The following is a 7,200-nucleotide window of genomic DNA, read 5'->3' on the forward strand; positions in this document are numbered from 1 at the left end:
TGAGGAGGCCTTTCTTTTTCCCTCAGATGAAATATGTGTGGATGCCACAAAGGTAGCTTCTTTTCCAAGTCCCAATGTAATACTTTTTAAGAGAGCTCCCCTCCCTTCTCTCTTCTTCCATCCATCGCTTCCTCCCTCCTTGTCCTCGTCGCTCGTCTCCTTGGCTTCTACCACTGTATCTGTATCTCAGATGGGTTTTTTCCACGCCGCAGGCAGACATGCCCACTTTTAGATTAGCCTGCCACTGTCGTCTCACCGCCTCTCATGTTGTTTTCATGGTTGACAATCCAAAGTGGATAGTATGTTAATTCAAATGGGCTCTCACTCCCTTAACAGGAGGAAATAAGTGCAGAAATATACGAGCCCAGGCAGACACAGCCAAGCACAGGAGATACACTATATATATACAAAAGTATGTGGACATCCCTTCAAATTCGTTGATTTGGCTATTTCAGCCTTACCCCTTGCTGACAGGTGTATCAAATCGAGCACACAGCCATGCAATCTCCATAGACACACATTGGCAGTAGAATGGCCTTTCTGAAGAGCTCAGGGACTTTCAATGTGGCACTGTCATAGGATGCCACCTTTCCAACAAGTCAGTTTGTAAAATGTCTGCCCCGGTCAGCTAGAAGTGCTGTTATTGTGAAGTGGAAATGTCTAGAAACAACAATGGTTCAGCAGCGAAGTGGTACTGCGAGCCCGGGCCTAATCGCCCAACATCAGGGCTCGACCTCAATAATGCTCTTGTGGCTGAATGGAAGCAAGTCCCCGCAGCAATGTTCCAACAACTAGTGGAAAGCCATCCCAGAAGAGTGGAGGCTGTTATAGCAGCAAAGGGTGGACCAACTTCATACTAATACCCATGATTTTGGAATGAGACGTTTGACGAGCAGGTGTCCACATACCTTTGGTAATGTATTGTTTCTATCAATATGATTGCTAGTTCAATCGACAAATTAGAATTTTGCATTAGTTTAGTTACTTTGTAGATCTGTTTTTGTAGTTTTGAAGGTCATACTCTGTCTGTTCTTTGGTATCATTTCACAGCTTTCAAAAATACTGCCCAAACATTGTCATAATTTAGAGCTCCAGATGAAATAGTGATTCATTTTGCACACCACACAGATGCACAAGAGCAATCGCATCTCCCCAACTCTGATCACTGAACAGCACCATGAGGTGAATTCACAAGTAAGAACCCTGGTTCCATGTTTTCAGCTCACATTGATTTGCATCTAGATGTAATATGTTGCTCCATTGATTCTTCATTCTAGTAATTCCCAGAAGTGTTTTAATGTGCTATGGAAGTGCAGGGGTACACAATTAATTTGGAGTTCCATTAAAACAGAATCATTAAAGGCATGGCACACAACATTTCATTATTAAAATGGCGTCAGGAAAGAAACTAAACGTCTAACGTCTCATTAGTATTGTGACTCTGTTTTTGTTTTCTTCTGCCTGACTAAGTTAAGAGGAAGGTTTCTTAAGTAAACAAGGATGAATGTCATATGTGGCTGCTTCTCTAGCTGTCTGCCTTGTATTTTGTAAGCGCGTGAGCCACCGTTGAATGGGTTTATTAGGGAAATATGGGTTTATTAGGAAATACGTCAATATTAAAACATGACCTAGCAAGGTTTTAGGTCATGGAAAATGGAAATGTCTTAATTGCATAAAGACTCTAAACACATTCTTCAAATCATATTAACATAAACATGAGTGGGTTCGCAACCTGTTCAATTTTTTAAATTTAGAACCACAAACAATTAACCTTCGGCCAACTCGTCTCACGACGCAGAAAAACATTTCTCGTTGAACATAATTGTTTATCATAATTTCAGATATGATATCAACGATTAGAAACGCAGCAACACACTGCAGGGCTATGTTGGAAAGAACCCAAGATATATCTTTCTCTAATGAAACGGGAAGAAATCCGATCACTGTTTTTCGTCGATACCCATGGCGTCATGGCGATGCAGTAATGCCACAGGAAAGATCCATATGGTGATAATGAGATGCAATTGATTAATTAATCTTCTGTGAAAATAGCTCTTATTCTAAGAAATTGAAATAACGTAGGGTTGATTTCTCCAGGCATGATTAATGGTGTTTTGGGGATGTGTCTAGTGGTATTTACACAATGCACACAATCAACAGGGAGGAAATTAGCTATTTCCAAAGCACTCTCTGCAACAATGATTATTCATTCATGTTGATGTGTCGTCCCTGATTGTGATGTATGATGATTAAAGGGCTTGGTTATCAGTGCTCTGATTACATCATGCCACATGTGGTTGGGGGGGGGGATAGGGAGTACGTGAATGAACCTGTTGCTATTCTACTATATGTGTTTGTATGTAGCGATACTGTACTAGACAGACCCAAATTGGGCACTAGCCTGTTTATTGTGATTGTTGCTGTAGGCCATCAATATTCAAGTGATGTCCAGTCAAGTAGGGACTAGCTGTTCAACACTTGTACAGCCGGGCCTATCTTGCTACCCTGCATTTTAGAAGTGCTGTACTTGTTAGCGTGAGTGTGATTGAATGACGGTATAGGGGCACTGGGGGGGGGTTGAGTGGCTTGGGCATATAGGACTTACGCCATTGGCGGGCTGATTAGAAGACTGGTAGAAGAATGGTAGGCCCAGAGGAAAGTTTATTCCTCCCTCCCCTCTCAGACCTCCGCTGTGGGGGTCGTCCTTCACCATGTGGCCCTGTTGATTATTAAGGGCTTGTTTGAAGGGCCTGGCGCCATGCTACTGTGTAGGCTGTCTCAATTGGCGCTCTATTCCCTATATACCTGTACATGCAGTGCACTGCTTTTGACCAGGACCCATAGGGCTCCAGTCAAAAGTGGTGCACTATCTAGGGAATATGGTGCCATTTGGGACACACAGCCAGAGAGAGAGGGGAAACTTGGGAATGGAGTGTAGCTTATTACCGTGTAAGCACACACACTCTCTAGGGAGCGAGGATATCCAAAACATGTCCTCCACTTTTTCTGACACTGAAAGGTCACTGTATGATTTATGCGCCTGTTTTGTAAGATAGATGGTGAGCTTTTGGTTTCAGGCATTTGACCGATCAAAATATGAAAAATGAAAATTCAATTCAATTCGTAAATGTATTTACAAGGGCAAATGTGAGATTAAGCGGTTCCCGGAGTTGTTGTTTAAATAAAGTGAGGTGTGTGTGTGTGTGTGTGCGCACACATTCACTCTACACATTTGTTTTTCTTCCATTCGTTCATGACTTGGGCTGATGTTAGTTTGCCGCAGGCAGAATCCACATGACAGAAGTCCATGTTGTTGGATACCTTCTATAACACCAATCACTGGGGGAAGAGAGAGATGAGAGGTTTAGTTCTTAATGGCTCTAGATGGCCTCACTGACGTTATAGTAGGTGACAAGGTACTCCATTGCAGGTCCTTCATAACAGCACCACATTGCTCTTAACCACATCAAGTCATTTATTTTCAACTCTGCATTTCTGAATTTTAACATGCTCTAATGAATTTGGGGCTTTTCCCCCGTGGACTGTTCGAAGGGTGTTGGAGTTTCACAAATAAACCACCTAGAAAGATGTATGGTATTATTTTTAGTGTAGCATTTAGCAGTACAAATTCTTCTGCGTGGTTTGCATCATTTACATAAAAGTTGCACAGGGAATACACACCCTCACACAGAGATAAAGAAGTGAATCTGGATGAACCTCAAAATAAATCCCAGCTGCTGGGTAAAATACATGTACATCACTGTATTAAATCAAGGGAACATACTGACATCTCATTGTCTGATCCTCTTAGAGGGATTTTTACAAAATGTATATATATATATATATATATATATATATATATATATATATATATATATATATATATACACACAATCATCCTGTTACTGATGTGGCAGGGGTGTGCCCCAACATGCTAATTAGTGAGACTGAGAGAGACGGATCTGCTCAAAACTTGGGATTCAAAGTGTTCATTCCTAAGTGTTAGCTTTTCCTGTAATGGTTTAGTGCATTTTGCTACAGCGCAGCTGCAGCCCTCTATGTCATGATTTGGTGGTATGTTGACTTTCTCCCATATCCGAGAGTAATCTAAAGTACCGTTCTGTACCATCCATCCCAGCACTTTACAGAGAGATGCTGCCATGCACGGATGATCAAATCAAATCAACGTGTATTTGTCACATGTGCCGAAGATCTAGTTGCTTTTTGGGGACGGCACCCTTGGGACAGAGGGGCTTAGTGGTACGCTTCCCGAAATGGAACGGAAAAGGAGACACAACCCCAGCCCGCCTCATCCTAATCCACCATCTCCTTTTCCTCAGCCACCTGACAGAGAGCTGGTCCCTCTGCATGTGTCAACACCATGGAGGCCATGCTAGCTGCTCCTCTTCCCCACTGAGCAACACTGAGGTGCATGTCAGGTCAATTAGTGATACTGCGCTTACATTTGCCACCTGACTCTTTTCATCAGTGTGTTTTTACTCATGCGGCGTACTAGCTGCTTGCCGAGTGTGCCGTCACTCAACCTAGCATTAGCCTAGCCTAGATTAGCGCAACATAAACCAGCTTGTGTTTCAGCAACCACGCCGTGCGCAGAGTGTCTATCAACCCAAGCACTAGCCTAGCTGTCATGGATTTGAGCTTTTCACTTTTCCATTGCGGTAGAATGACTTTTTTCAAATTTTCCATGCAGGGTAAAGAAGAGTGACGGTTAGTAAATGTTTTGATGTGGTGAGGTGCTTTGAAGCCACAGAGAGGGACAGTTGCAGTTCTGTTCTGTGGGGCCTGGAGATAATATAGAATGGATTTGAAAGCGTTTTTGCATTGCGGGCAAGGTTGGGTCGGGGGCGGCGTTGCTAGCTTGTCCGTCAGGCGCTATTCGGCCACCTGCCAGGGTCCTCACGACAGAGTCACACATGGCAGATCAAAGCAGCTCATCAGCCCTTTGTTTTATTGGGTTTAATGTGATTTTCTGTTTATTTATGCATATGTAATTGATCTGAAGGTATTACCGTCTAATTGACATCAACTGGGTGATAACATTCACATGGCAGGCAAGCAGCAGCTGGTGCTCTGCTCTCAGAGACAAGATATTTCCTTGTTGTCAACAAAGTTAAAAGTGAATTAATCTGCATTACCTTTAATAGTCTATAATGCAATTATTATGAGATAGAATTAAATTACTATGGTCATAAACACTTTGGACTCAATTTTATTGTCCATAGACCTAGCCACTGCTTTGCCCATTTAACGCTTAGTGCAAGGTCAATGTTCCTATCTTGAATATGGTGCAGACGTTTGAAACCATCCGGCTTGTGGGCGTACACCCTGCTTCACCTAAACATTACACCGAACACCACACCACAGCGATGGATAGATGGCCATCTGTCTTATTGTTCCACAGCATCGCTACAGAGCTTTAGCCACCTTAACAGGGGAATAAATCTTGCTTCCCACTCCTCAAATGGTGTGATCGTCTGTCACAGTCTTTCTCATCCGGTGTGCTTTATTGGTTGTGGCTTAACGCCTCCAGATATTTATATATTTTTTAACAGCACATACAGAGGAAGGAAAAAAGGAGGGAGCGAGGGAGCGGCCAAGCTCAGCTCAGGGAGTAATGGTGTGGAATGCTGAGGAGGAGGGATGTGTGAGGCGTTGGCGGCAGACAGCGCCCGTGTCTATCGTCTCCTGTTTAAAACCTCTACGTTACGGTAATGGCCGCTGGCCCGCGAGGTGGGCGCAGCGGAGGTTGCGTTATGTCGGCTGGAGGAGATGAAAGATATGGGAGTCAGAGAGGCCAAGCTAAGAGGTTACTTCTCCCAGCTTGGTCTCTCCATTCTTGGCTGGGGCCTTGGCATTTTGCCTCTCCATGCCAGGGCTGCCTGAGGAAAATGCCTCAAATTGTTCCCTCGGAGGTTCTCACCTGTGTGAGGAGAGGGTCGTTCACTCATAACAACGAGGTACTGAATAGCCAGACTGGATAATGCTTCATTTGTGTGATATCATATGATCGGTCCCCTTACGCCACAGATTCACCTACGGATGATATATTTTAGATGAGAGAAGATATATTACAGGTAATACAACATCTCTGTTCCTCGGTCAGGTGAACGGTGCCATAAACACGGTGATTCCTGCTTGTGTCAATGTATTATAAATGGTGTTATTTATTATGTGAAACCCAGAGACTAAGCTCACAGCGAGTGAACCCTGACCTGACCGTACAAAATGATCCATGTTCACCATGACAAAGAAGCAAAAGTATCTTACATGCAGAACATCAAGCCGCCATCATACATTCGGAAACAATGGTGAAGAAATTCTAGGTGACAGCCTGGAACAAATGCATGGCAAGGGCTATTTCTGTTTCACTCTATAACTGTGGCTCTTTTGTTGCTCTGTGGCTTTGTGCGCTTTTCAGTCCTCCGTCCCATTCACAGGCGAAATTACATCTTCTGCCTCTCGGCAGCAAGACGCCGTCTTGTCTCATACCATTTCATACTCTAAATACTTAAGCGAGATTCAGTCCATTTGCCGGCATCAACTGTAACCATCTTCAATTTGTCGAAGGCTATTTGGCTGCCTTAGTACAGAGAGAGATAATTGAATAGCATTCTTGCTGATTTTTCATGTTACCTTTTAAGGGACTTGGCTTGGAAAGCATTCACTCCCCCTTTTGATGCAAAGGGCATTCATGGAAGGGGTATGAAAACCATATTGGAGTGAGCTCTGTACTCTAGCACTTATTGTTTGTGTGAGAGGACAGAGAGTGCTGAGGCAGAAGGCTCCGGCTTTATAATTTCATACCACCGCACACGTAATCAAGAGGAGGGAATATAATTTTACTTGACAGAATATTGAATATTCTCCCTTTCCCTGAATAGCAAGTTATTAGAAAAGCATTCAAGAGTTTTTGATGTAATTGCTACAATTAGACCACAGACATACCCCACCAAGAGTCATAAATATTGAACAAGTTGACTATGGTGCTTATTGATTTGCACAAATAAGATCAAATAGAAGTCAGAAGGAGAAAAAAACACATCGATCTCAAATATATACACGAACATTAAACACACAATACATTGGCTACATATTTACAGAAATAAACTTCTGCACAAACAAATGAAGCGCCCTTCCTGCTAATGAACGGTCAGGGATTTTTGTTTTCAAGAGCTGGTG

The sequence above is a fragment of the Oncorhynchus nerka genome, linkage group LG8, assembly GCF_034236695.1.
Source record: "Oncorhynchus nerka isolate Pitt River linkage group LG8, Oner_Uvic_2.0, whole genome shotgun sequence".
NCBI lineage: Eukaryota > Metazoa > Chordata > Actinopteri > Salmoniformes > Salmonidae > Oncorhynchus > Oncorhynchus nerka.